Source organism: Ursus maritimus, unplaced genomic scaffold, assembly GCF_017311325.1.
Source record: "Ursus maritimus isolate PB19 unplaced genomic scaffold, ASM1731132v1 scaffold_20, whole genome shotgun sequence".
In the NCBI taxonomy this organism is placed as follows: Eukaryota; Metazoa; Chordata; class Mammalia; order Carnivora; family Ursidae; genus Ursus; species Ursus maritimus.
In genome coordinates this window covers 4,857,476-4,885,453 of record NW_024424453.1, presented here as the reverse complement: position 1 = coordinate 4,885,453, position 27,978 = coordinate 4,857,476, and the positions used below count along the sequence as shown (strand labels likewise).

Here is a 27,978-nt window from a genome sequence, read left to right as displayed (position 1 = left end):
GCACGCACGGCCGGGCGCGCGCAGACCACGCGCCGAGGCCCGGGAGCCCCTTGCTCGCTCGCTCGCACGCACGCACGCACGCGCGGGCCCTGAGCCCCGGCGAGCGCGGCCCCACTCGGCCCGCAGCCGTGCGCACTCTCCCGGGCGCGCTCTGTCGCAGCTCGCCATCACCCTGCGTTCCGAGTACGGTGCTGTCAGGTACGTGTTTTACATTTGCGGCTGGCAGTGGTTGGGCAACTTCGTGACGGACCTCTGGCAAGGATTTTGCCTTGTTTACTAGCGGCGTAAATATACGGCCTCGAGGCAGTCCTGGAGGGATTTACTTGTTAGAGTCCGCAAAGAGCCCTTAAGGAGAGAAGACACCTCGGGAAGTTCCTGATCTCAAAGAAATGTGTGTTCTTCCAGAATTGATGGAGAATGAAGGGGTGGGGTGGATACGTCAGGTTATAATGGTCTGGTGTATGAACGGGAGTCCCAGGAAGTCGCTTGCTTTCGGGGAATTCATCTCAAAACTCTTCTTTAGTCTGGAGAATTCAGAGAAGGTCTGTCCTACCCAGAGTCGTCGGTAACTGGAACAAGTGTGAGGCTTTTAGGCGTGGGAGCTGGGTGTTGCTGTATGGCTCTGGTCGTGCCGGTCTTTGGGCGGAGGTGGTTGAAAAATCCAGAAATAATGTTTCCTCTCCTCTCCCGGCACCGCTGGCATAGTGCCATCTGGAAAAACAATTCCCCATTCAGGCCGCTTGGCTGTGGGAACAGCTTGTTTCCAGCATCACCACGTGGAAAGTTGAAAGAGTAGTTGAGGGAGCACCACAGGAGTACTTAACTCCAAGGTCGAATAAGTGTTAACATTTTCCCATAATTGCTTTTTCTCTCTCCCAAATATTTCAGCCTGCATTTCCTAAGAATAAAGACAGACATCCTTCTGTGCAACCACATAAGAAACTTAATCACATCTAAGAAGCTTAATAATGCGATAACATAACCTGATATCTAGCCCAAATGCAAATTTCTCCAGTTGTCAAAAGATCTCTTATATATTGGTTTTGTAGAAAGAGAGTCCAATGAAGATTCATGCATTGCACTTGTTATGTTCATGTCTTTTAATGCAGAACAACCCCCCCCCCAACACACACACACACACACACTTTTTTTTATTTTCATGGCATTAACATTTTGGAGAGTCTAGGACGGTTACCTGGCAGTAGGTTCTGCTCTCTCCATTTGTTCAACCTTTTATTCCTCCTCATATCATTTAACTTTTTCTCTAGCTCCCACATTTACTGTAAAGTAGAAGGAAGATCAAGAGGTTTGATTAGATGTCGAGAATCTTTCAGACTTTAGGAGGTGCTCCTCATATTGTTTCCCATCCAGAAGAACATAATATTAATTATAAACACATAATATTAATTTTTAAGTATATAACATTAGGTTGCCCCAGTATCAATAACTAAAATCTGAATTGCCCTCCAGATTCATCTATATAGTCCATTATAAAGTCTATTTTCCCTTTTGTGGTTAATAGGTAATCTAGGGAGTGGAGACTTTGGAACTCTTTGTAAGAGAAAATCTTAAATTCCTGCAAGGAGAACACAGGTTTAAAGTCCATTCACCTGAGTGGGTAGAATAATCTTCTGGTTCATTCTGGTACCTATCACAGGTCACCATGTGATAGATGCTTCATTGAATTAAATTCTAGCTTTATTCACAAAACAGTAAAACTCTGACCTCTTTAGAGTTTGGGCCACTTTAGAGTTCCTGTGGTTAATTCTGTAAAAGCAGTGGTGCTTTCTACAGGTCTTGTGATGTATGTTTTAAGAAGATTTTATAAAATCCAGGACTGTCCTGTATTTCCCTGGGCATACCTGATGTATACTATCAGCTCCATTCTAACAACAGAAACACATCAAGAGTATATAATGCTGGGTGTTATCTCTGCCTGTGGTCCTCTGGTCTCTGGCTCGTGTAAATATCTATGGATGTGAGCTCATCCGTTTGAAGCTCATAAGCCGTGCTGGGCAAGAGCTACGTCAAGTTTACTCTGTGTAACAGTGACCACCTCCACTTCCGTAAGAAAGCTCTCAGGGGCATCATCTATTGCACAGACAAATGGAGAGTTCTCACCAGACAGCCTGTACCCCCAGTGCTCACACGAGGACAGTTTCTAGTAAGTTATCTAAGTCGCTGAGCCGCGTCAGTGGTTTTCATTCGCATCAGCTACTCAGTGTCTGCTCTTGCCCCTAACGGTTGATCTGAATTTCATCCGAGTCCGCATGCTAACAGTCCCAAGACCAGAAGCTGCAGGCAGAAGTGAGCCTTGTAAGTGATGCCGCATCATTTTGTCACATTCTTTTGGTCAAAAGCAAGCACAGGACTATCCAAGATTCAAGTGGAGGGGATCAGACAAGGGCAGGAGCACCAGGAGGTGAGGCCCACTGTGGGAGAGGAGGGAAATACTTGGAAAGGAGCGACCGCACTGCTCTAGGCCAAATGCAAATTCAGATGTGTAGTATTGATCGTATTAGTCCTTTGCTCAAACTCTGGTGGGTGTGGGTCATCCATTGAACCTTAAGCCTAGCCATAACTACCCATCCCCAATTGTGACTCACACATTTGCATCGACTGTAAATATGGCCCACCATTCCTTTTTGTTTACAGATTCCTTGGTTCACCTGCGCCGCTGCTTATCAAACTGCTGCTTTCCTTTGTCTGCAAAAGGGAAAGAATAGAAGAGGGAAATATGCATTTAAAAATCGTTTGTGATAATTTGAAGGTTCTCTGAAAATAATATAGGTGAATATAGGAGTTAAAATGGTTGTACAACAAAACTATATTTAGATAGTAGTAGTGGAAGTTCCGGCTGAATGAATATTCAGATCTAAACCATGATTCTTTTCCTGGTTCCAGCCCTGACAGGTGGCTGTGCCCTTTGCAAAGGGTAGAGTGATTGCTGCTAGCTAATGCCTTTATCACAGCCATTCTTCACCCCACCTTGCCTGACAGTTTACCTCACTAAGTAAAGGAAGTGTGCTGATAACAAAACTAGGCAGGCTCCGTTGCCAATAGGTTAATCTAGGGGAGGAAAAAAAGACCTCTGTATTTGGAAGGGTGCTTTAGGACACTGATATTATATCTTACAATTCTGTCTTTTTATTTTAGTTACAGTTCAATACTTGCTTTTTTTTTAAAGATTTTTTCTTTTTAAGTAATCTCTACACCGAATGTGGGGCTCAGACTCACAACCCCAAGATCGAGAGTCTCGTGCTCTGCCGACTGAGCAGCCAGGCGCCCCCGATACTTGTTTTAAACATGTTTTGAAGGTCCCATGAATAACATGTATGTGTGCTCGTAACTGCCAAAATCTCTCTAGAATTCAAAACAGAGCCATGGACAGCCAGATGGATGGATGGATAAGAAATCCATCTATAGGGGCGCCTGGGTAGCGCAGTCGTTAAGCGTCTGCCTTCGGCTCAGGGCGTGATCCCGGCGTTCCGGGATCGAGTCCCACATCAGGGCTCCTCCGCTGGGAGCCTGCTTCTTCCTCTCCCACTCCCCTGCTGTGTTCCCTCTCTCGCTGGCTGTCTCTCTGTCACATAAATAAATAAAATCTTTAAAAAAAAAAAAAAAAGAAAAGAAATCCATCTATATTAAAGTGAGAAGAAAAGGTCCAAAACCTTTAAGAGATTATTTCCTTTGAGGCAGTCTCTTTGTTCATTGTGTAGCATTTAGCACCTTGTGATTCAGTTATCCATTGCAGTAGAGCAAACTCTCCCATGTATTAAAAATATATGTTTAATATTTCTCACAATTCTGAGAGTTGGTTGGTTGGTTCCTTTGTGCTTTTGTTTGGGCTTACCCAGTTTTGTTCAGCTGTAGCAGGGATCAGTAAAATTTTCTATAAAGGGCCAGATAATGCATATTTTAGGCTTTGTCTCTGTTGCATATTATTCTGTTACTTATTTATTTCATTTTTTAAGCAAATCTTTGAGAAGCAAAAGCTATTCTTAGCTCAAGGGCCCAACATAAAAACAGGCTGAGGGCCAGTTTTTGCCCTTAAGCTGTAGTTTCCCAAACCCTGAACTGGAGAGTCAGCTGAGCTGAAAGTCCAAGGTTTTCTCACATGTCTGGCAGTTGGTGATGCTATCCACTGAGGGCCACTATTCTTCTCCTGGAGAAACTTCCAGGAGGATTCTCTCATAGGCAGGAGGATGTGGCCCCTCATCCCTCACAGGCTACATTGTCCATGTGTGGGCAACATCTATGCAGGTGGAGGCTGTGAGACTTGTTAAAGCATAGTCTGGGGAGTCAACAAGGTCACATATGCCACATTCTGTGGATCAGGGGATGCCCAAAAGCCACCTTGAATACAAAGGCTGGGCAAATAGTCTCTCACTCTTTATGGGAGTTGCTGCAGATACTGTGGCCACAGCTAGCCGAACTAAATGGCAGATTTCTACTGTGTGCAAGGGAGATCAAGGGCTGATGATGACCTTGACATTAGACTGGCTCTCAGAGCCTTATTCAGATCATTTCAAATTGAGTCATAAAACTTGGAATTTATGATCTCTGATGGCAGCTTATTGTCTTACTCTTTCCTTTGTCCATACTGCATTTCTCTGGTTCCTGCATTTCCTGTAAGCTAGCAGGAAGGTTGAGAGGTTTGATTAGATGGAAAGAATCCATCACACTGTATGATGCCTTTATACCTACCGTCCTGTTTCTGATTCTGTGAGCACTGACTCACTTTCCTCAGTACCTGTTTAGAAGTGCCCCTGCCTTGGGATTATCCACTCCCTGAGAGAAGTGATCATGCCCTCCCACTCTGCCTGGCTATGATATATCTTCAATAGATATGTGTTGAATTTAATGGAATAGTTTTACGAAGCTTGAAGTCAGATTATTTGCTTACTTCACAAAAGCAAAACAAATTTAAGAATCCCAGATCCCAGCACTACCTATAAATTCTAGAAGGACAGCATGCATCAAAGAATTGTATTTCATACCCTGATACTGTCTAACCAATCAGATGGTTAAACTTCTTCTATGTTTTCCAAACATATAATCAAGAGTCAGGAAGCCGTCTGCTTAATGATAAGTTTGAACTAACAATCACCTTTAAAGACTTATTACTTTTTTTTTTAAAGATTTTATTTATTTATTCAACAGAGATAGAGACAGCCAGCGAGAGAGGGAACACAAGGAGGGGGAGTGGGAGAGGAAGAAGCAGGCTCACAGCGGAGGAGCCCGATGTGGGGCTCGATCCCATAACGCCGGGATCACGCCCTGAGCCGAAGGCAGACGCTTAACCGCTGTGCCACCCAGGCGCCCCTAAAGACTTATTACATTTTAACTTTAGATTTGTCTGCAGATGAAAATCGAAACGTAACAGCAGCTTGTAATATATGCTGCCTATGTTCCAAGGCAGAAGTGATTCTGGGGAGGGTTTCTAGTCTACAGTAAATGCTGCTACTAATTGCTCAGCTGAATTTTTTAATACGTGTTTTCTCCCAAATCTCATTGTAGCTCTGTCTTCTTCTGCTTGATGGAAAGCGTTGACAGTTTATTATGTTTAGAAGCAGCTGGGGTGTATTTCTAATTGGTGATTTGTCATCTTATATTTCTTACTTGACTGTCCACATTTTTCATTCTCTTCAGCATTTTCCTCCAGCGTCTCCTGTCTTACTGAACTAGATGGATGGTGCTGCTTTTGTGCAAAGGCAGGCAGTATTTCAGTCCCCCTCTGCGTCCTTCCATCAGACTGTGGATACATGCAGGGCTGATACTAGATGACACGTCTGTGACTTGAACATTAACAAAGTGTATTCACATATACCGTATCAGCTGATTGTTAATGCATTGGTCCTGTGGGATGGATGCTATCACTGTCTTCATTTGGCAGGTGAGAAAAACAGTGAACAGATGTCCCAGAATACCTCAAATTTAATATGTCCAAGACAACCTCGTAAAATATTTTTATTCTCCTGATACCCGATTTGGTTAAAAGGAACCCCATTTATCAGTCACCCAAGTTTGACCTTCAGTTCTTCCTTTTTCTCCCTTAACTCCACAGGTCCAGTCAGTGACCAAGATCCTGTGGATTCTCTCTCTCTGAGATCCCCGCCCTTCACATTCATCACCTGCTCCCTAGAAAGCTTTATCTCATACCTGGGTTTATGTCCGGGCTCTCTATCCACTCCCCTGACTCTGGCTTGCCTGACTGGTCTTTGACATTACCATGAGAGCAGTCTTCCTCAAACCCAAATCTTTTCATGCACTTTCATTTTAAATCGGTCAACGGTTCCCTGCAGGGCATAATCCAAAAGGCTATAAAGCTGTTCCCAATCTGCTTTAGCCTACAAATTCCTCCTGTTCTGGTTTTTACTGTGGGTATATTTTCATGCACTTGTCTTTGCACCGATTGTACCCTCAGGATGTAGTTTCACTCTCTGATTCTCTCCACCCTAGAAACTCACCTACGTAACTCACCCAAGGCCTGTGTCTTCCGTAGTAGTGCTTCTCAAACTTGAAGGTGCATGAGAATCACTGGAGTTTGGGGGGTATCTTGTTAAAAGCAGATTCTGATTCAGTAGGTCCCTGGATGGAGCATGAGATTCTGCACTTTAACAGACTGCTTGGTGAGAGGATACTGCTAGTCGGTGGGCCACACCTCAAGCAGAAGAGTCTAGAGCTGCAATATCCAATAGAACTTTCTGTAAAGAGTAACATGCTGTCTGTTTTCTAATACCATAGGCACTAATCACTTGTACCCATTGAGCACTTGAAATATAGCTAATGAGACTGAAGAATTGAATTTTTAATTTTACTTAAAGTAGCCACATGTAGCTAAGCGACCACCATGTTGAACAGTGCAGATCTCTATGAATCCCTTTTCATCCTTCAAAACTCATTTCAAACATGGCTCAACCTCAGGACCTCATTTCAAACATGGCTACGTAATTTATGGAGCCCAGTGCAAAATGAAAATGCAGGGACCCTTGTTAAAAAATTAGGAATTTCAGGGATAGCAACAACAGAGCATTAAACAAAGCACACTTCTAAGTACATGAGTCCCACGCCCATGAAGACTGCCCTGCATAGACCAGGAGAAAAACTAACAAAAGATATGAACAGGTAATTTACTAAAGAGGAAATCTGCATGGTCATCTTTGAAAAGATGCACATTTTCGTAGGAATCAAGGAAATGCAAAGTAAAGCCACAATGAGATATACTTCCATACCTGCCAGAAATTTTGAAGTCCAGTAATACCAAGTTGTCAGCATATAATCACTGCTGATGAAGGCATTGTACATCACTTCTCTAGCAAGATTGAAGATGTACATATCCTGTAAACCAGCAACTCCACTCATCGGTGTCTTCCCTGGAGAAACCCTTGCACGTGTGTACAAGAAGACATCTGCAAGAATGTTTATGACAGCTGTCTTTTATGAGAGGAATTTGAAACAAACTAAAAATACACAAATGGGAGACTGATAAATAAATACAGTGTTTTCTTAGGAAGACTTTTATGTAACAGTTAAAATGGATGGATTAGAGCTATATTTCTTATCTTGGATAAATTTCAAAAATATAATATTGATCTAAGAAAGCGTGTTCCAGAAAGGTGGTACTTACAAATATGTTTTACAGATGTGAAATCCATAGCTATATATTGTTTGTAAATATACATGTATGGTAAACATATATAACAAAAGCACAAAAGCGATAAATGCCAAAATCAGCTCAGTGATTACTTCTGGGGATGGGATAAAGGGACAGAGACTAGGGTGCCCAGGGGACTTCACTGGATCCACAGTGATTTATTCTTTAAAAATAAAGATTTGGGGATCAAGGTAATATTGGCCTCATAGAATGAGTTTGGTAGCTTTCCTTCTGTTTCTATTTTTTGAAACAGCTTTAGGAGAATAGGTATTATTTCTTCTTTGAATGTTTGGTAGAATTCCCCAGGAAAACCATCCGGGCCTGGAGTTTTATTTTTTGGAAGGTTGTTTATCACTGACTCAATCTCTTCATAATTAATTGGCCTGTTTAAGAAATCAATTTCTTCCTGTTTCAGTCTTAGTAGTTTATAGGTTTCCAGGAAGGCCTCCATCTCTTCCAGATTGCTTAATTTATTGGCATAAAGCTGTTGATAAAAATTTCTAATAATCCTTCCAATTTCATTAGTGTTGGTTGTGACCTCTCCTTTTTCATTCATAATTTTATTAATTTGGGTCCTTTCTCTAATCTTTTGGATAAGTCTTGCCAGAGGTTTGTCAATTTTATTAATTCTCTCAAAGAACCAGATTCTAGTTCTGTTGATCTGCTCTACTGTACTCCTGGTTTCTAATTCGTTGATTTCTGCTCTAATCTTGGTCAACTGCTTCCTCATGTGTGGATTAGGCCTGTCCCTCTGTTGCTGTTCCAGCTTCTTGAGGTGAGAATATAAAAACTGCATTTTAGATTTTTCTATTCTTTTGAGCTATGTATTCAAGCTATGTATTTCCCCCTTAGGACTGCCTTTGCAGTGTCCCATAGGTTTTGGACCGTTGTGTTTTCATACTCATTGGTGTCCATAAATTGTTTAAATTGATTTTTGATTTCCTGGTTTATCAAATCATTCCTGAGCAGGATGGTTCTTAGTCTCCAAGTGTTTGAGTTTCTTCCAAATTTTTCCTTGTGGTTGAGTTCCAATTTCAGAGCGTTGTGGTCTGAGAATATGCAGGGGATAATTTCAATCTTTTGGTATCGGTTGAGACCTGTTTTGTATCCCAGAACATGGTCTATTCTTGAGAATGTTCCATAGGCATTAGAATAGAATGAGTATTCTTTGGTTCTGGGGTGTAGTGTTCTATATATATCTATGAGGTAATAGTGGGGTTAATCTTAATGACTTTACTTCCCACTCCAAATCTGTTTCTATGAGTGTTGGTTGTGTCCATTGATTCCTGCATTACAGATTAGATAATTCTCTACTTCACTTCTTTTTATCTACACATCTTTAGAGTTTAGACAGTGCTTTCGATTGCATGAGCTCATTAACTCCTCAGGACAGATGTTTGAGAAAATTAATAGAATTATTACACTCATTTAATAGTTGAGGAATCTGAAGAAAGGAAAGGCTGAGAGAAGCAAATCAATGATAAAATCAAGGCAATTATCAGACTCCAATGGGGTCCCACTCTTCAAACTATGGAATCACAGGCCAAGAACATTTGTCTCATTCTCAGAATGAAGAGTTGAAGAGTATCAGATTCCAGACGAGAGAGATATGTTTTCTGAGGGGCTAAGAAGCTGTCACTGATATCCAATATTGGGCATGAAAAAAAGCAGAAAATACTGTCTTTGAAGTTAATGGATCAGCTTCTTCTCCCTCACATCATGCTCCAGGGTGAGAGGATGATGACCACCGATCAGGTGTGGAGCAAGGCTTCTGCCCCAGGAGTGGGAAAGAAAGAAGAGAGAAGGTAGTAGTCCTGGGATGATGTGAATTCAGAAAGTCCCAGAGGGTGAGCAGGAAATCAAGAACCACTTGTTTGTTCCTAGAAGAATGTTTTGCATCTGGAAGTGCAGTCAAACGTCCCCCAAAAGGGGTACAGACTGAACAAACACAAAGAATTCCCAAAGGCTGATGAAGGGATTAACTCCTGTATAATAATCTTGTTGTATTCTTCTCCAAGGCCTTTCATCTGTAGATCTCAGCAGGCTTTGCAAACATCAATTAAATGTTACAGCATTCCTTTGAAGTAAGTATTATTAGGTCCATTTTCCAGACGAGAAAACTGAGAGTCTAAGGGGCTTGCCAGGGGCTACCCAACCAAGATTCTAGGAGACCAAGTGCTTCCAACTTCAGTTGTGCAGAGCTCTGGGTCTCACAGAGAGAGCCTGAGACAATCTGACAGTGTTGTTCCCAGGCTCTGAGAAGGACCCTAAAAGCATTCCCCCCACAATGCTCCACAAGCTCTGTAGAAACCTGGAAGGGCTTTTCCCTTGTCGAAGGTGCTGGGTCCAAAAACCGCAAGACTCCATGAATCATTCCTCAGCCTTCCAGTGGGATGTCATTTCTCCTCTTCAAAGCTGTCAACAACCATTGTTGCTACTTCTTTTATGCTCTACCTTGGGTCATAATTATTTATGTTGGCATCTGGTTTTTCTCTTAAGACTTCAGACAAGGATCTTACATTATCGTTTATGCTTGGTACAAACACAAGGTAAGAAGTAAATATGTTTTTTAGTTTATTTGAAGTGCGGTTGGTGGGAAAAAGTCAGAGCTGCAGATAGCTTCTACAAGGTGCAAGGACCAAAGTTGGTAACGTTTGTTTTCCCCAGAGACAACAATAAGGCCTGCCTACAACCCATGTTTTCATGTGAATAAAGGCACTTCTGGGTTTTCATGACTGCCAAAATCTCTCTTTTTACCCTAGGAGCCAACATTCAGTTGGGAGGTTCAAGCCTGGTCAACATTCAGTGAAGGAGCTTCATGTAAAGCCAGATGTGTGATAAGCATTTATGGTAATAACAGGCCCTTCTTATGAGTGTCATGCTTTATAATTTTTACAAAATATTTTATAAGCACTTTCAAATTTGGTTCTATTAAGACAGCATACAGTGGACAATAGGAAGGTCATTACCTTATTCTGTTGACCAATTTCATCAAGGTTAAGTGGCCTGCTCTCAGTCACACAGTTATTAAATAATAGAACCATGTTAGGAAACAAGAAACCTGGAGAAAGAGAAGAATGGCCACTCTCTATATTCCACAACTTCCTTTCCCTTTCTGGCCTTCCAAAACTGGACTTTTCTTTGTGCTTTCTTCTTTGCCCACCTCTGATGCTTGCGACCTATATCTCGGCAAGATCCATACTGGTCCACTTTTGGTCCTTTTAAGCCCTCATCACCCTATGGGCAGTGCCTGTCCAGCTGGAAATTCAGAGCTCACCTGAACGTGATTTGACTTTCAAGGAAGGGTTGAACAGAAGGTGCAATTTTGCTTCTTCAGGAACCCACTCCCAAAAAGACTTAAAAGAAGAAAGTCTGCATTAGAAGTGTCATTTAAAAATCCATTTGGATATTTTGGTGCAGTTGACCAAGCCCAAGATAGAGATATGCGAGACTTGGGTTATAGTCTGGGTGCCACCGACCAACGGCGGGTCCTTATCTTCATTTCACAGATATTTAATGAGCACCTACTATATGCTAAATATTGTGCTAGGTGCCAGGGACACAGAAATGAAAAAGATTGGTTTCTTACTCTTGAGGAATGAACACTGTATTATGAGACAAGACAGACAAGCAAGCAGACCAAAACATTACAGTATGACGTGTACTTTTATGGCGATGTAACCCTGCTGAGTCTTCCCAGAGGGGGAAATTCGAGCCAGTGCTGACCCCTTCTGAGCACAGGGCACCGTGGGGTGGCATAGTGTGCACGAAGCCAGTCTTGCCAACGAGATCCTGCCAGTTGCATAGTTTCTCTCTTGAGGGGAGTGTGAACACAAGTGGGGACAATTAGTGCTGCAGAGATGGAATCTCTCAGAGACCCAGGATGAGCTGAAGCCAGCAGACAGGGTGATGGGTAGTAAGGAGGGCACGTATTGCATGGTGCACTGGGTGTTGTATGCAACTGATGAATCATCGAACTTTACATCAGAAACCAGGGAGGTACTGTATGGTGGCTAACATAATATAATAAAAAAACATTAAAAAAATAAAGATTTGGCTGAGACAGACACACACACACAGGAAATAATGTAAATACTAGAAAAAAAGTAATGGATGAATTGCTTTTTAAGAGAAGGAAAATCTGCCCAATGTGACTCAAAGTTAAGCAATAAAAGATTCACAAGTACCCCTATAAACAATTTTAAAAACATTTTTCATTAGAAAAACCTTAAGAAAAGTTTTTTAAAAATGACAACTTGGAGAAAATATTTGTATTGTATATGATTAAAGGGCTACTATTTTTTCTCAGTATTTCATTATGAACATTGTCAAACATATAGCAAATTTGAAAAAATTATGTAGGGAACACCCATATACTCATACTATTATCAGTGCATTTCAAACTAAACAGCAAACATCAGTATACTGCTTTTTAAGTACTTCCACATGTTTATCATTAATCAGAGTTCAATATTTGTTTACACTTGTCTCCAGATATAAAATTTAAATGCAATGAATTCCCAAAATTTAAGTGTACTTTTACTGATTTTTGACATGCATACACCTGTGTAACTCAAACCCTTATCCAGAGAGCTAATATTAGTAATATATAAAGAGCTCCTAAAAATTGAGAAGACAAATACCAACAACACAATAAGAAAATGAGTGAAAGATATGAACAGACAGTTCCACCAAAAAGAGAAGTGCAAGTAGCCTCTAAATGTATGAGAAGATGCTCAACCTTTCTTTAATAAGGGAAATATTTAACAATGAACAATCAGAAAAGGAAATTAAGAAAGCAACTCCATTTACAACAGCATCAAAAAGAATAAAATACTTAGGAATTAACCAAGGAGATGAAAGACTCGTACACTGGAAACTATAAAACATTGCTCAAAGAAATGAAAGAAGACCTAAATAAATGGAAAGATATTCTGGGGGCACCTGGATGGCTCAGTTAAGCGCTCCATCTTGGTTTCAGTTCAGGTCATGATCTCAGGGTCTTGAAATCAAGCCCCACGTCCTGCTCCACACTCAGCACCAGGTCTGCTTGTCCTTCTCCCTTTGCTTCCCCCTTCCCTGCTCTCTTTCTATCTCATAAATAAATAAAATCTTTAAAAAAAAAAGAAAAAGAAATTCTGTATTCATGGACTGAAAGACTTAATATTGGTAAAATGTCAGTATTATCTGAAGTGATCTACAGATTCAATGCAATCCGTATCAGAATTCAAATAGCATTTTTTGCAGAAATAGAAAAATTCATTTTAAAATTCATCAGAATCTCAGGGGACCCCAAATAACCAAAATAATCTTGAGAAAGAGCGAAGTTGTAGGTCTCACATTTCCTGATTTAAAAACTTATTACAAAGCTATAGTAATCAAAACAGTGTGGTATTGGCAGTAAGATAAAAGGAATATAATAGAGAGCCCAGAAATAACCTGTCATATATATGTTCGAATGACTTCAACAAGGGTGCCAATATTATTCATGGTGAAAGTACAGTCTTTTCAACAAATGGTGCTGGGAAAACTGGATATCCATGTCCAAGAGAATGAAGTTGGACCCTGACCTAACATCATATTCAAAAGTTAACTTAAAATGGATCAAATATTTACATGTAGAAACTAAAACCATAAAACTCATAGAAGAAAATGTCGAGGAAAATCTTCATGACATTGGAGTCTTCTCATTTGCTTGTGGAAAGGAAAAATGTATAACCATCATGGGTGGGGGGGACTTTGGCAATGTTACCTTTGACTCAACAATCTCACTTCTAGGAATGTCTCCCAAAGATATACCTGCAAAAATATGATATTACAGGCACAAACCTATAAAACTGTAAACCACCCAAATGTCCAGGGACAGGGAACTGGTTTAATAAACTACGGTGCATCTAAGCAGTGGAGAACTATGCAGCTGTAGAAAGGAATGAGAACTATTTTCATATATTGGTATGGAACAATCTCTAGGCTATATTGTTAAGTGAAATAAAGCAAAATGCAAGAGAATGTTTGTATGAGAAATGGTGAGAAAATATTGTTACGGTGGGAAAACATTTGTTCATATTTTTCACAAAGTAACAATGAAACAATACATCAAAAACTAATAAAGATGGTTTCCTATATTGGAAGAGAGAGTGCAGGATAAAAGGGCAAAGATAGAAGAGAAAGTTCTGTGGGTGCAAATTCATTGTATATTTTTGACTTCTGAACCATATAAACGGTTTATATAATTAGAAAACGGGAAAAACAAATCCCTGAAATTGAAAACAAATGGAAACAAATGAACATAACCATATATCAATTTGGTACCATAACTATGTAGATAAAATGATTAATTACTTCATTTTAAAATACAGTAGACCCCTAGTAGGATGTATTCTAAGGAAAAAAGAACTGTGAAGAAATTTTATACTGCATTTGGTTGTCTTATTTGTAGTAAAAACAGTGATGACATAGGAGGAAAAGGCAGATAAATAATTGTGTTAATACCATTAGAATTTGATTGTCACTGTAAAAGAGATACAAGTATAAAATTTTAAAAGTTAGGTAAAAACAGCAATGACTGCAATGAATTGAATACATATAAATCTGTTGATGGTGCTGCTTTAAAGCACGCATTGGTTACCATTGGAGGTTGCCAGATTACTAAGTGATGTCATTTAAACACTGATGAATAAGGGAGGCTAATCAAGTATCCTGCCTTTCCTGTATAAATGAAATAATTAATGAGGAAAATTCTTTGTAGATGAGGAAGGTTTTTTGTTTTTTGTTTTTTAAGATTTTACTTTGAAGTAATCTCTACACCCAATGTGGGGCCTGAACTCACACCCCAAGATCAAGAGTCACACATTCCACTGACTGAGCCTGCCAGGTGCCCTGAGGAAAAATTTTTTGTAGATGAGTGCCAGGTCATGAATAAAGAAGCAATGATAGGATAGGCCATCACCATTTTGCATCCTCTTATGACGTAAAGGGTATCTGGGAAACATCACCTAAGGTTACTAAAAATATTAGGTACAATGTTGATAGGGAACTTTACAATAGAGAAAGCTGGCTATACCACCAGAGCCCAATGATCAATTTTAGCAACAATAAAGCTAGGACAATAATGTGTATTTTGTGGTGAGATGTAATTGAAAGTACACAAGAATCAGGTAAGTATTCTTGCATTAAAATCTAATTAGACTTCTATTTTACAGGAAATATGGGGGATAGAGGGATAATTAGAGCAGTGATAGAGGAAACATCAATAGCTTAAAATAACTTTATTAGTAAAAGTAGAGGAAAATGGAAATAAATGAACTAAACTTTTAATTCCAAACCTAGAAAGCGAAGAGTAAAAGAAACAAAAGGAAGAAGAAAATAAAGATTAAAAAGCAGAAATTAATTATTGAAAAAGAAAAAATAACAGAACTAGCAAATAAATCTTTGGGAAAACAAAACGAAATAGTTTTTAGGCAAAATATAAATAGACACACTACCAGCTAACCTAATCAAGAGAAGAAACAGGGAGAAAATACACAAAACAAGAAATGACAAGGAAGATCTAAGCTTTGCAACAGCAGAAATTTTTTAAAGTTTGAGACTACTTTATACAACTTTGTGCAAATGCACTTGCAAATCTAGTTGAAATAAATAATTTCCTAGGAAACTTAAAATTTCCAAAATTGTCCCTAGTGGAGATAAAAGTTTAAACAAATCAATTTTCATAGCAGTAGAGAACAGCCTATGCAGCAGAGATCCCTGTAAACCAACATGGAGTGGTTTCAAGGAATATTGTTAAATGAAAAAAAAAAGTAAGTTGTGGAAGAGTATATATAATACAAACATTTTTGTAGGAATGGGGGAAATAGGACGACATATATATTTGCATATTATTATTATTTTTTTTAGAGCGTGCACCAGTGGCAGTGGGGGTGGGAAGGGAGGAGGAGGGAGAGGGAGAATCCCAAGCAGTGGAGCCCAACATGGGGCTCAATCTTATGACCCTGAGGTCATGACTTGAGCCAAGATCAACATCGGACACATAACCAACTGAGCCACCCAGGTGCCCCTATATGTGCATATTATTTTAAAAGGAAATATAAGGATAAACCAGAAAATGTTGAAATAGTACGATTTCTCTGAGCTTACTTCTTTATGTAGTTTTGACTTTCGAACCATGTAAATGTTTTGCATATTAAATCAATAAAAATTTTTTTAAAGACCCTAATATTGAACACAGCAACAAATTAACCTCACTAATGAAACTATCACATTGATACCATAACCACTCAGAAAAAAGAATTAATTCAATTTAGTTTTGGAGCACAGTACTCCCTTAACAGAATGTATTTTAAGTACAAAAAGAATTGCGAATAAATAATGACATTTTCTTCATAGGTTGTTTTTTATAATGCTGTCAGTAAAGAGGTTCTGTTTGTTTTGTATATGTTGGGAAAATTATTGGAAACCATGAGATCTTTCCTCACTGTGGGAGAAAGGAGATTCCAATTGGAATAGGAGGAGGTTAGGAAGAATCATGTTTTTTTGAAATTAGATTTGATTTGAATTGGAGGTATCAGTATTAACTCATGCTTCTTTTTAAATGTCTATTTCCTAGTTCTGTCTCCTGAAGAAGCCTAGAAGCAATAACGTTCCAGTAACATTGGGCATATCTCGTACACAGATGCTGATTTCTAAATACTATTCTCCACTGAAAGGAACCCAGGTTCTTTGGGGAAATGGCTGATTTTAAGTCCAGGATACAGGAAATACACAGTAAGTTGGAAACACCTTGTGGGAAAAACTGAGGAAATACTTAAAATTACTGGGGACGTGTCAAAAAGATATAGGAATTAGCTTAAAGTTTTTCCTGCTGCCAAATTTGCGATACATCGAACATCAGAAAGAACAACAATGACAATGGATTACACCATTTTGAGTCAGAAAAGAACCCATTAGTCCGTAGTGACACTCAAAATAAAGGTGGTGGTGGAGGTGAGCTTTCTTCTTTCAAAGGCTGCCAGCTAATAAATATGGAAAAATGATAGAATTAGAAAAATCACCATTTGCAACCACTGTTGCAATCATTCAGGCAAGATCATCAAAGGATGCTAAAATTATTGGGTGGAAGATATTTGAGGATTATTGGGCAATGGGATATTCACACATTATCATGTATCACCTTGCAGATTGCAATATAGTACACACACACACACACACACACACACACACACACAATGTATTGAGATTATACCCTGATCTTTATAAACTTTCAGTAGCCCAGAAATGAGGGAAGCTCTTTTATAAGATCTTCAACAGTATTCTTCAATGGAAGAGGAGACGTCCCTTCGTCTGTGCGTATTGTTTGGGAACACTCCTCACTTCTAGAGACACAAAAGTGTTGTTCCTAGGGGAAACTGAGGCTACCAGAATGGAGATGTTTGAGAAGCTAAGCCAAATATTTTATTTTGTAATGTACTACTGGTGCGTCTTGCCAAAGAGTGGTATTTTAGCAAAGCCAAGACCATGCAGACTTGTGTCTTCCACAGGAGAAAGGATTATTTTCCATATTTGGATTTAGATTTTATCCTGTTTGGTTTTTATTGCTGGAGATGTGTATACATGTGTTCTTCTTGGAGAGTAATGCACAGAGAATTAGGAGCGGGAGAGATGGGCATACCTGATCTACCTCTGGGACTTTGAAGAAGTGACTTGGACTTAGTCCAGTTTAGCACAGAGTAGATTGTGGGTATGCCCACTAAGATTCTATAACCCAGAATGTCCTGATGTTGGCTGCCATTATGTCATAACGACCCTGAGGGGTGGGAAGGGTGGAGCTTAGAATAACCATAGCCCTGTTTGGGTGGTGAATCTTTTGAAGGGAAACAATTCTACTGACGATCACCCACTTGACTAGTAATTGTAAATTATTGGGGTGCAAAATTAAGGATGGAGGAGGTACAGGAACTAGAGAAGAAGAACTTTTTTCTCTTTCGAGTCCTTGCTGGGATATGATGTGGACCTTGAGACATCAAGATAGATGGGGGACAGCCAGGGAGGCAGTCAAGGCAGGGTCCCACTGGGGATGGCATCCTTGATAGAAGCCATTTCTACCGGCAGTAAGAAGTGACTGCCTGCACTAAGCTTCCCTGCCACCGTTTCTCAGCTCAGGTGGGGAGATTAGGGAAGGGCTTGTCCCAGCCAGGGCTCAGTGTTAAAGGGCAAAATACTGCCTCTCCCCGTAGGGCAAAGGAGGGATAATGAGGATGTCCCAAGTTAGCAAAGATACACAAATATTTTCCAAAGGGCATAACTTTTATATAAATCAATTAATTAACAGAGTGTGTACCCATAATTCATTGGTTCTTTCTTTTCCTTATAATAAATTCACAATCTCCTATCAATAAGGGAAATCCCAATGATTTTGAAAAATTAATAATTTTTGTAAGTTTGCCAACGGCAGGTCTTGGACTTCTCAGCCTCCATAACCGCATGAGCCGATCCCTTATGATGAATCTGCCTCTACCGTTATGTGGATGCGGGTAGATTTGGTGGATATACATTTATTGGTTCCATTTCTCTGGAGATCTCAGACTAATACACTAGGTAACGAATACACTCCTTCTTTCATAAAATGCTTGGTTAGGGAGAGCTTCAACTGTCATACGTTTACATCTGCCTCAGTCTTTTAACTGCTGTATGATATCCCTTGTTCTATGGTGTATTTAGCCATTTCCTTTTTGGTAGGTACCTAAGTTCTTCCTGTTTCTGTGTTCTATTCTCAGAATAATTGCAAGCATCATTTTGGCAAAGTAGGTTGCTTCCATTATGGATTGAGAATTGCTGACCCAGTCCTGGCCGTAGGGTAAAACACACATGAGAGGAAAATGGAAGTATCTTCCACAGTGAGGATTTGTTCCTCCTGTATCACAGACGTTAGGACGATAGCTCCCATTCTTATGGTTTGTGACCTTATTTTGCCAAGTAAGGACATTTTTTAAAAAGCAAAACAAAACAAAGAATTTCTGTTACCATTATCATTTTCAAAAGCAGGCTATTTTAGGGGTGCTGGGGTGGGCTCAGCCGGTTGAGCATCTGGCTCTTGATTTTGGCTCAGGTCATGAGATCTCAGGGTCATGAGAATGAACCCTGAGTCGGGCTCCATGCTCAGCACAAAGTCTGCTTGAGACTCTCTCTCCCTCTGCCCCTCTTCCCCCCTCTAAAATAAATAAATAAATCTTTAAAAATGAACAAACAAACAAACAAACAAAAACCCAGGCTGTTTTAACATAAAAGCATAGTGACAACTTCAGTTTGATAGATGGTCAAACTGAATAAATTCAATTTTAGTCAAAATTCGCTGCAATCTCTTTATTCTCTCTTTGTGGTCAGCAGGTGAATACGTTCTCACTCACCTGTTTTGGTCTCCATATCCATCAGAAGCAACTGCCTTAGTATTATTCTGACTTCTAAATTAACAAAGAATTTGGAAGATAAGTGAGAGAGTTCCTGCCTCTGACAAAGGGTGGGAGCACAACCTAAGAAAAGATGGTTAAGGATGTTTCCTTGGACTGTGACCAAGTTGGAGAGAATTCACACCTGCGTTCTTGAGGTCTCAACCAAAAGGAGAATGAATGGAAAAATGAACATGAGGTTGCCCGAAGAGATTGAAACCCATTGGGAAAACGCTGTGACCCAGTATGCTCTGCAATGGTACCACAATTATAGATACCAGAACAAATTATTTAGAGAATAACATCTGATTCTATTATGTCATCTTTACACCGCTTTCTTTAACACATTTCCCTTCTATACCATGAAAACATTGTGAGAATATAAAGTTCACGTGAAGTGAAAAATTGGTGATTGTCTTTTGAAATAAAATAGCCACTTTTAGTGGTCATAGCAGCCGTTCTATTTTCAAACACAAGGAGAAGAGTGAGGAATGCTGGCCCAGCAAAAAAGTGAGTGTGAGCAATAAAAGGATGGAGAAGCACTTTCTGTGGTTAGAAAGGGCCTGGAGATGGGGCACCTGGCTGGCTCAGTTGGTAGACCATGCAGTTCTTGATCTTGGGGTTGTGAGTTTGACCCCCACGTTGGGCATAGGGATTACTTAAATATAAAATCTTTTTTTTTTTTTTAAGATTTTTAAATTTATTTATTGGACAGAGAGAGAGACACAGCGAGAGAGGGAACACCAGCAGGGGGAGTGGGAGAGGAAGAAGCAGGCTTCCCGCTGAGCAGGGAGCCCAATGTGGGGCTCAATACCAGGACCCTGGGATCACACCCCGAGCCGAAAGCAGACGCTTAATGACTGAGCCACCCAGATGCCCCTTAAAAATAAAATCTTAAAACAACAACAACAACAAACAAAAGACAGGCCCTGGAGCGTCCTAAGCCGGGAGCATCAGTTCGGCCAGCACTGAAGTTCTCCCCCTATAATCACACTTGAGGCAGCGAGGTCTAGAATGAGACCCCAGCTAAAGATCTGTGACTTAGGGTCAATTCTGCCACTCTCAGGGAAAAACCTTGCACCAAACAATGGTCTTGCTGGTCCTTCATTTACTCTATAAAATTGGGGTAAGAAATTGCCTTGTGTGACAAGAGGATAAGTTTAAAGACCTGTGAAAATTAGAAAGTATTATACAAACAAATCGTAATAGTTACAAAAACCAGAAAGGTGAGGTGGGAGTTGGGATGGGCCAAAGCTAGGTCACATGGGAACTTTGTGCAAAGTAGAAAAAGAACCCCTTTTGGTGGACACAGCACAGTGCCAGGCTCACAGCCGGGTTAGTGGAACTTGGGCTGGATTGTAGCCCTACCATGTTCCCTGGGTTGCATGTGAACTATCTGCAAAACTGCATGTGGTGAACCCAGTGGTCAGGGCCATTTGTTCTGGGCCTCAAGTTCAAGGGAGTCTCCAATTCTGACTTTCATTCAGTAGAAATACATGCAAGGGATCAGGATGAAGCTGTATCACAATGATGATTCTAAGTGATATTCATCTATTTAAATCCGAGGGGTGAGCGGTCTTTGTCTCAAGCTGCTTGCGTCTTCCTGAGACTTTTGTAGAGCCTAATTCTTTAATAACCTTAAAAAAAATCCAGTGACATTCAACTTCAATTAAGGTCATTCCTTAAGTAACTGCATCAGCAATATTTAGATGTAGGACAAAGAAAATAATTGCACGTAGACTCATAACCAAAATGTGGTCTTCACCCTTGGACAGCATTTCATTTTGCCTTGTTTGAAACCAGCCTCGAAACTGGACTCAGTACTTTGTTTCATCTGCCTTCTACCCTCCCCATTAATGGCTCATTTTATCTGTTACGTTGGCCTCCTTTTCTTCTGTTAAACACATCAAATTCACCCAAGGGATAAAAAAATACTGATTTAAAGGGACACATGCACCCCAATGTTTTTAGCAGCATTATCAATAGTAGCCAAATTATAGAAAGAGCCCAAATGTCCATCAGCTGATGAATGGATAAAGAAGATGTTTACACACACACACACACACACACACACACACACACACACACACTGAACTACTACTCGGCCGTCAGAAAGAATGAACTCTTGCCATTTGTGGCGATGTGGATGGAGCTAGAGTGTATTATGCCAAGCGAAGTAAGTCAGTCAGAAAAATACCATATGATTTCACTCGTATGTGGAATTTAAGAAACAAAACAGATGAACCTAAGGAAAGGGGAAAAAAGAGAGAGAAGCAAACCATAAAAGACTCTTAACTATAGAGGACAAACTGAAGGTTGATGGAAGAAGGTGGACGGAGAATGGGCGAAATGGGTGATGGGTATTAGGAGAGCACTTTTGATGAGCCCTGGGTGTTTTATGCAAGTGATGAAGCATTAACTTCTACACCTGAAATCAATTTTACCATATGTTAACTAACTAGAATTTAAATAAACACTTGAAATAAACACACATACCAAGTTCATCTTACCTCTGGACATTTGCACTTGCTGTTCCCTATGCCTAGAATGTTTTTCTCCTGGAGTTCTGCATGGCTCCGTTCTTTCAGCTCAAGTGACTTCTCTCATCAGAGAGGCATCTGAAATAATTATGCAGCTTCTAAGCTGCACTTTTTTTTTAAATTTAGCATTTTAACATCTCTGAACCTGAGATGCCTTTAACAATTGCTAGTGTCTTACGGCTGTGATGAGCCAGGCAGCAGGCATGGCTTACTTGTCATTGCTCATGTGTACAGGTGCAGATTTGGATGTTATTCTTGGTGGGCCTACTGGACATTGGCCTCTTCTTCACAATTTAGTCAACCAATCAGGGACACTAGATACCTACATATCTAAGAGAGAAACTCAAATGATATCCTAAAGATCAGGAAGATTTTTTTTCTAAAGATTTTATGTTTTAGGTTCACAGCAAAATTGAAAGGAAAGTACAGAGACTTCCCGTACACTCCCTGCCCCCACAGGTGCACAGCCTTCCCCATTACCAACATCCTTACCATCATGGCACGTTTGCAGGAAGATTCTTCGTGTTTGAAAATGGTGAAGCAAAGCCAACTTTCCTCACCAAAAATGAGAAAACACAATTCAGTCTCTGGAGGGCTTCTCCTATGACAGAAGCCCACCTCAGGCATGTGTGTCACTGCATTTTTATACAATGTAAATTCATGCATATATTGTAAACTTCAAATTTATTTTAGAAAGTTATGTGCCACAAGTATTTATGAGTAATATGCATCTTTCCCAAGAAGACTATCAAGAATATGACAGAAGAATTGAGATATTTATCTTCAAAATATTTGCTCTCCAAAGGTTGAGAGGATTTATTGTTCTGTTCGTCTTAAAAATGAAAACCTAGTAAAACAATAAATTAAAAAAACTCAGTGACAGCTGACAGTAAATATTTTCTAGGATCTGCAACTTGTATTCTTCTGAAAATGAATCTTTTGGTGTTTCAAACTCTCTCGCTATTCACTAACCAAAGCTATTTCAAATAGCTCATCTTTCTCAAGTGGAGCCTGAAGCTTAGTTTGTAAAGTATTTGCTTCCAAAATATGTACTTCACTTGGTCTATTTGGCTTATATTAAGTTCAGCAGCTAACCTCTCCATGTCCATTTAAACAAACTATTTCGGAAGCTCACACTGCTATCACATTTTCAGTTTACTGGAGAGTCTAAATTTCCTTCTGAAAAAAGTAACAGAACAGTGCTCCGCAAACATATGCTTTTGAAAACTCAGAATTCAGTTTGGGTTTTTGTTTTATGTTGTTTTCATTGCTTCTAACCTCCTAGGCAGCAATTGTATGTCTCACAGTCTTGATTTTGTTTCAGAAAATAATGTTGAAGATGGAGTAGAAAAGATCTCCTAGTTCTTTTTCATTCTTCTAGGTTTTGAACCAGTTTTTCTTACTCCTGACTTCTCATAAGCAGATGTCATGTGTGAAATATCCATGTCTAGTGCTGATGAAAATAGAAGTATGGATTCCATACCTGCTTTGTCTGTTTGGCTCCCTGTTTTCCAAGAACCGACTCTTCTTTCCACTTGCCCTGCCCCTCTTCTTTCTCATCGTCAGGCTCCATCCATGCCAAAATTTGATAACAGTGGGAACACTCCTGTTCTCACAACTTGTCTCCACTCTCTTGGCCCTCGTCATGCACTCAGAGCACCTGAATCAAAGCTGGGCCAATCACAGTCCCTCTGAGGGCAGTTGGAGGGTAGACTAGAAATTCTAGGCTTATTTTGCCTCATTTTTTGAACAGAGGAGATGGAGACTCAGATATCAATGGATACTTTCCACCTTGTGAACCAGGAAGTAGGCCAAACCAGTGTGTAGTAAGAGAGGAGGGAAAAAGAAGATACAGAGATTGAAGCAGATTGGGGCTGGGGGGGGGGGGACGTACAGCACATTTGGCTGTTGTCGTACCCTTGGGCCATTTGAATCAGCTCTGCTTTTTATAATAAATTATCTTTTTAAAATGTCAGCTGGTTAGAAATGGTTCCTATTACTTATAAGAGAAATGTTAACCAGTACGGTACTTTCTACATGAAACTTTGGGAAATTTCTCTTATTTCTTAATTATTTTTATTAGACAGATGTTGTAATAGCCACAAAAGGACTTTCCTCAGAAAATTTTTCTTCCTTTTTTCAATCTCATATTTACATGTTTAATCTTTCTTCTTTCCTTGATAGAATCAATATTAAATGTCTCTCTGTAAGGGGAATGCAGAGGGTTGCAGGCAAATCTGAAAAGGCTGGAATGACATGGTCCACATACATCCTCTAAGTAGAGCTCCCTTCAGGGACAAAACTCCTCAAAGAAACATCTGGGGATAGAATCCATTTTTAGCAGGACACAGCAAAGGCCAAAGAAAAAGAACATCCAGCTTAATAATGGGATGGAGGTAGGAAGGAACGGTCAAATTTCAAAATGTAAGCTTGCCATATTCTTGCCAATTTTTCATTATAAAAAACATTGAGGGGCACCTGAGTGACTCAGTTGGTTAGGTGTCTGCCTTTGGCTCAGGTCATGATCCCTGTCCTGGGATCAAGCCCCATGTCAGGCTCCCCGCTCAGCTGTGAGGCTGCTTCTCCCTCTCCGTCTCTCCTCCCCCCTGTTCATGTGCTTGTTCTCTCTCTCTCTCATAAATAAATAAATAAAATAAAAAACACTGAAACAAGAGAACTCTAGAACTATAATGTTCCAATATAAACTTATCGAGGTTTAGATAGGAAGTTTCACTCTAAAGAGTTATCCAAAACAACATCATTTTTTAAAAGCTTAAGAAAACTAACATAATAATTGAGAAGCAGAAAAGATGGAGATTAAATTCCATCAAAGTTCAGGAAAGTGAGAATAATATACGTATAGATGATGAAAACTTCCCCAAAAGACATTCTCATAAAGCAGATTAAAAATGATAATGCAATATCTCAAATCAACACAAAGAAAATAACATAACAAATGGAAGAACAAATAAATTTTAATTGGGGTGCTAGAACTCAGAAAAGAATTAAAATTATTAAGAAATGAACAAAATGAAAAGGTAACCTACTGAATGGGAGAGGATATTTGCAGATGACATATCCAATAAGGGGTTAATATCCAAGCTATACAAAGAACTGAGACAACATCATTAACATAAAAAATATCTGGTTAAGAAAATGGGCAGAGGGCCTGAATGGTCATTTTTCTAGAGAAGACATACAGAGGGTGAATAGACACATGAAAAAATGCTCATCACTAATCATCAGGGAAATGTAATTCAAACCACAATGAGATATTACCTCACACCAGTCAGAATGGCTAATATCAAAAAGACAAGGACTAACAAGTATTGGCAAGGATGTGGAGAAAAAGGAACCCTTGTGCACTGTTGGTGGGAATGTAAATTGGTGCAGCTACTGTGGAAAACAGTGTGGAATTTCCTCAAAAAGTTAAAAAGAAATACCACATAGCCAAGTAATTTCACTTCTGGGTATTTACTGAAAGAAAACAAAACACTAATTCAAAAGGATATATGCACTCGTATGTTTATTGACACATTATTTACAATAGCCAGATACAAAAGATTTGGAAACAATGTAAGTGTCCACTGATAGATCAATGAATAAAGATGTGGTATGTGTATACAATGGAATATTACTCAGCCATAGAAAAGAATGAAATCTTTCCATTAGCAACAACATGGATGGACCTAGAGTATATTATTCTAAGTGAAATAAGTCACACAAAGACAAATATCACATGATTTTACTTGTATGTGAAATCTAAAAAATAAATGAACAAGCAAAAAAAACGAAAACAGAAACAGACAAATACAGAGAACAAACTGGTGATTGCTGTAGGAGAGAGATAGAGAGAACAAAATGGGTGAAGGGTATTAAGAGGGACAAACTTCCAGTTATAAAATAAATAAGGAATGAAAAGTGTAGTGTAAGCAATATAGTCACTAATACTGAAATAACTGTGTTGTGACAAATGATTAACTACCCTTAATGTGGTGAGCATTGCATAATATATAGGCTTGTCTAATCACTGTGTTGTACACCTGAAACTAATAAAACATTTTATGTCAGTTAAGCATCTGCCTTCAGCTTGGGTCATGATCCTAAGGTCCTGGGATCAAGCCTTGCTTTGGGCTCTCTGCTCAGCGGGAAGTCTGTTTCTCCCTCTGCCTGCAGCTTCCCCTGCTTGTGCTCTCTCTCTCTGTCAAATAAATAAATAAAATCTTTAAAATCTAAAAATAAATAAATAGAATTACTCAATGTAATAAATAGAATTCTGCCATTAAGGTGACTTAGGTCTAACAAATTATGTTCTGGGTGACCTTTAGTCCAAAATTTCAAATTCCTTAGAAGATATGATTGGCTCAGCTTAGGCCGATTATCAGTCCCAAAATCAACGATCTATTTGGGGAGGACAAGTTTATGTATTATAGATATGATTGGTGAATGGTCAACCTTGTATATCCAGGGAAGTTTCCAAAGAAACACAAAGTATTGTAAGCTCCACTATGCCCACCAACCCATTTCATACATCTGAAGCTTTCATTCTCCCACACAAAATTGCAGCCATCCTTTTCCAGCAGAAGATGATAAAACTTGTGTCGCTTTATCCATCTAGAGGAAATGCCATAGGAAACATATACCTGTAAGCCAAGGATTTCCTAGAACATTCTTACTCCAGTTCTGTCAAAATATCCTTATATATTCTATAGCCCATGAATTAGCTGGGAAAATTTATCTTTTGTTAAACGCTTATTCAGACTGGTAAAAAGAATCGTTTTCATTAACTTTAACGAGAGCATTGCTTACTTCAGTGGCTCCTGGGTGGCTCAGTCTGTTAAGCATCTGCCTTCAGCTCCTGTCACAATCCCAGGGTCCTGGGATTTTTAACCCCCTCCCCTTCTGGGCTCTGTGCTCAGCTGGGAGTCTCCTTGTTCCTCTCCCTCTGCCCCTCCCCTCTGCTCATTCAGGCGTGCGCTCTCTCTCTCCCTCTCAAGTAAATAAATAAAATCTTTTTTTAAAAAAAGTATTGCTTACTCTAAATCCATATTTATTTTTACTTGAAGTCTACTGCTGGCTGTCACTCATTAGCCAATTCTCTACTCATTTATTTATTCCTAAATGGTACTAATTAGATATATATTAACTAACAGGAATATGTTTTTAATTTTAGAAGTAATGCTTTCACTGAAATGCTTTCTTTAGATCTGCTTTTCAAATAATCCAACATTTTTCTTCTATTTTGTTAATTTGCACAAAATAGGTTAAACTGTACTCTTAAAAACCACAATTACGTTAAGTGTTATCCAAATGGAGTAAGGATGTAATATCCCAAATTAAATATTTTATTCAACTAAGATTAGTTCCTTTTTTGCAAATGATGATTTGCTGTTCTAATTTTGTCAAATGCATGATTACCAACTATCATTTTCAGACATTAAATGCAATTGCATGTGGGATGCCTGTCTGCCTCACTTGGTGGAACATGCAACTCTTGATCTCAAGGTCAGGAGTTCGAGCCCCATGTTGAGGATGGAGACTGCTTGGAAAAAAAAACAAAAAGGAAACAAAGTTGTGTGTGCCCTCTCTCTCACTCTCTCTCTGTATATATATATAGGAATAGCACTTCTCAGAAATAAAATCTGTAAAGATTTAAAAATCAGAATATAATTGATGCTGTACCCTTTCTCATTCTACTAATGAGTATTTTTCATCCATATATCCCTAGCTGTATAGTTTCTAAGCTCTGTCTAATTCAATAAGAGATGAATAGCTAATAAATGTTTTATTTTTATATTGATTATTTTCACCAAAATTTTTTTGTATGTATGTTGGTTTGATCATTTGTGTTTACATAATAATTGTAAGGTTAATTCAATGTAGGAGACATTTTTTTAACCTTAGAATCTTGTGTTCCAGAGAATCTAAAAACATTAATTTCAGTGTATATGTGTATTTTTGTGACACAGAGTAGGAAAGAATGGTCAATATAAGACACTCAAGCATAAAAATATAATACACGAGGATAAAATTTTGTGAGGGGAGTAGAATACAAATATGAATTCAAGGAGGAAAAACATGATATAGAACTTTTGACTGTTAAAAAAGAACTTGTTCAAAACTGATGGCTGCCAGAGGGGAAGTGGGCGGGATGGGGGGGGATGGGTGAAATAGGCGAAGGGGATTAAGAGTACGGTTATCATCATGAGCACTGGAAAGTGTTGAATTGTTGAATTGTTGAATCACTATATTGTACACTTGAAGCTAATATAACACTGTATGTTAACTACACGAATTAAAAAGAGAAATTGTTCATATATTTTTAATGGATGCTAGTAGC

At 39.2% G+C, this 27,978-nt stretch overlaps 1 long non-coding RNA gene across 1 annotated transcript; it reads left to right on the top strand.

Annotated features, from left to right (window-relative positions):
- The first annotated feature begins 81 nt into the window (after nt 1–81).
- On the top strand, nt 82–19,535 carry LOC103677233. Its single transcript, XR_005836523.1, has 3 exons — nt 82–198; nt 16,263–16,420; nt 19,037–19,535. It is a non-coding gene; the product is annotated as an uncharacterized LOC103677233 (long non-coding RNA).
- The last annotated feature ends 8,443 nt before the right edge of the window (nt 19,536–27,978 follow it).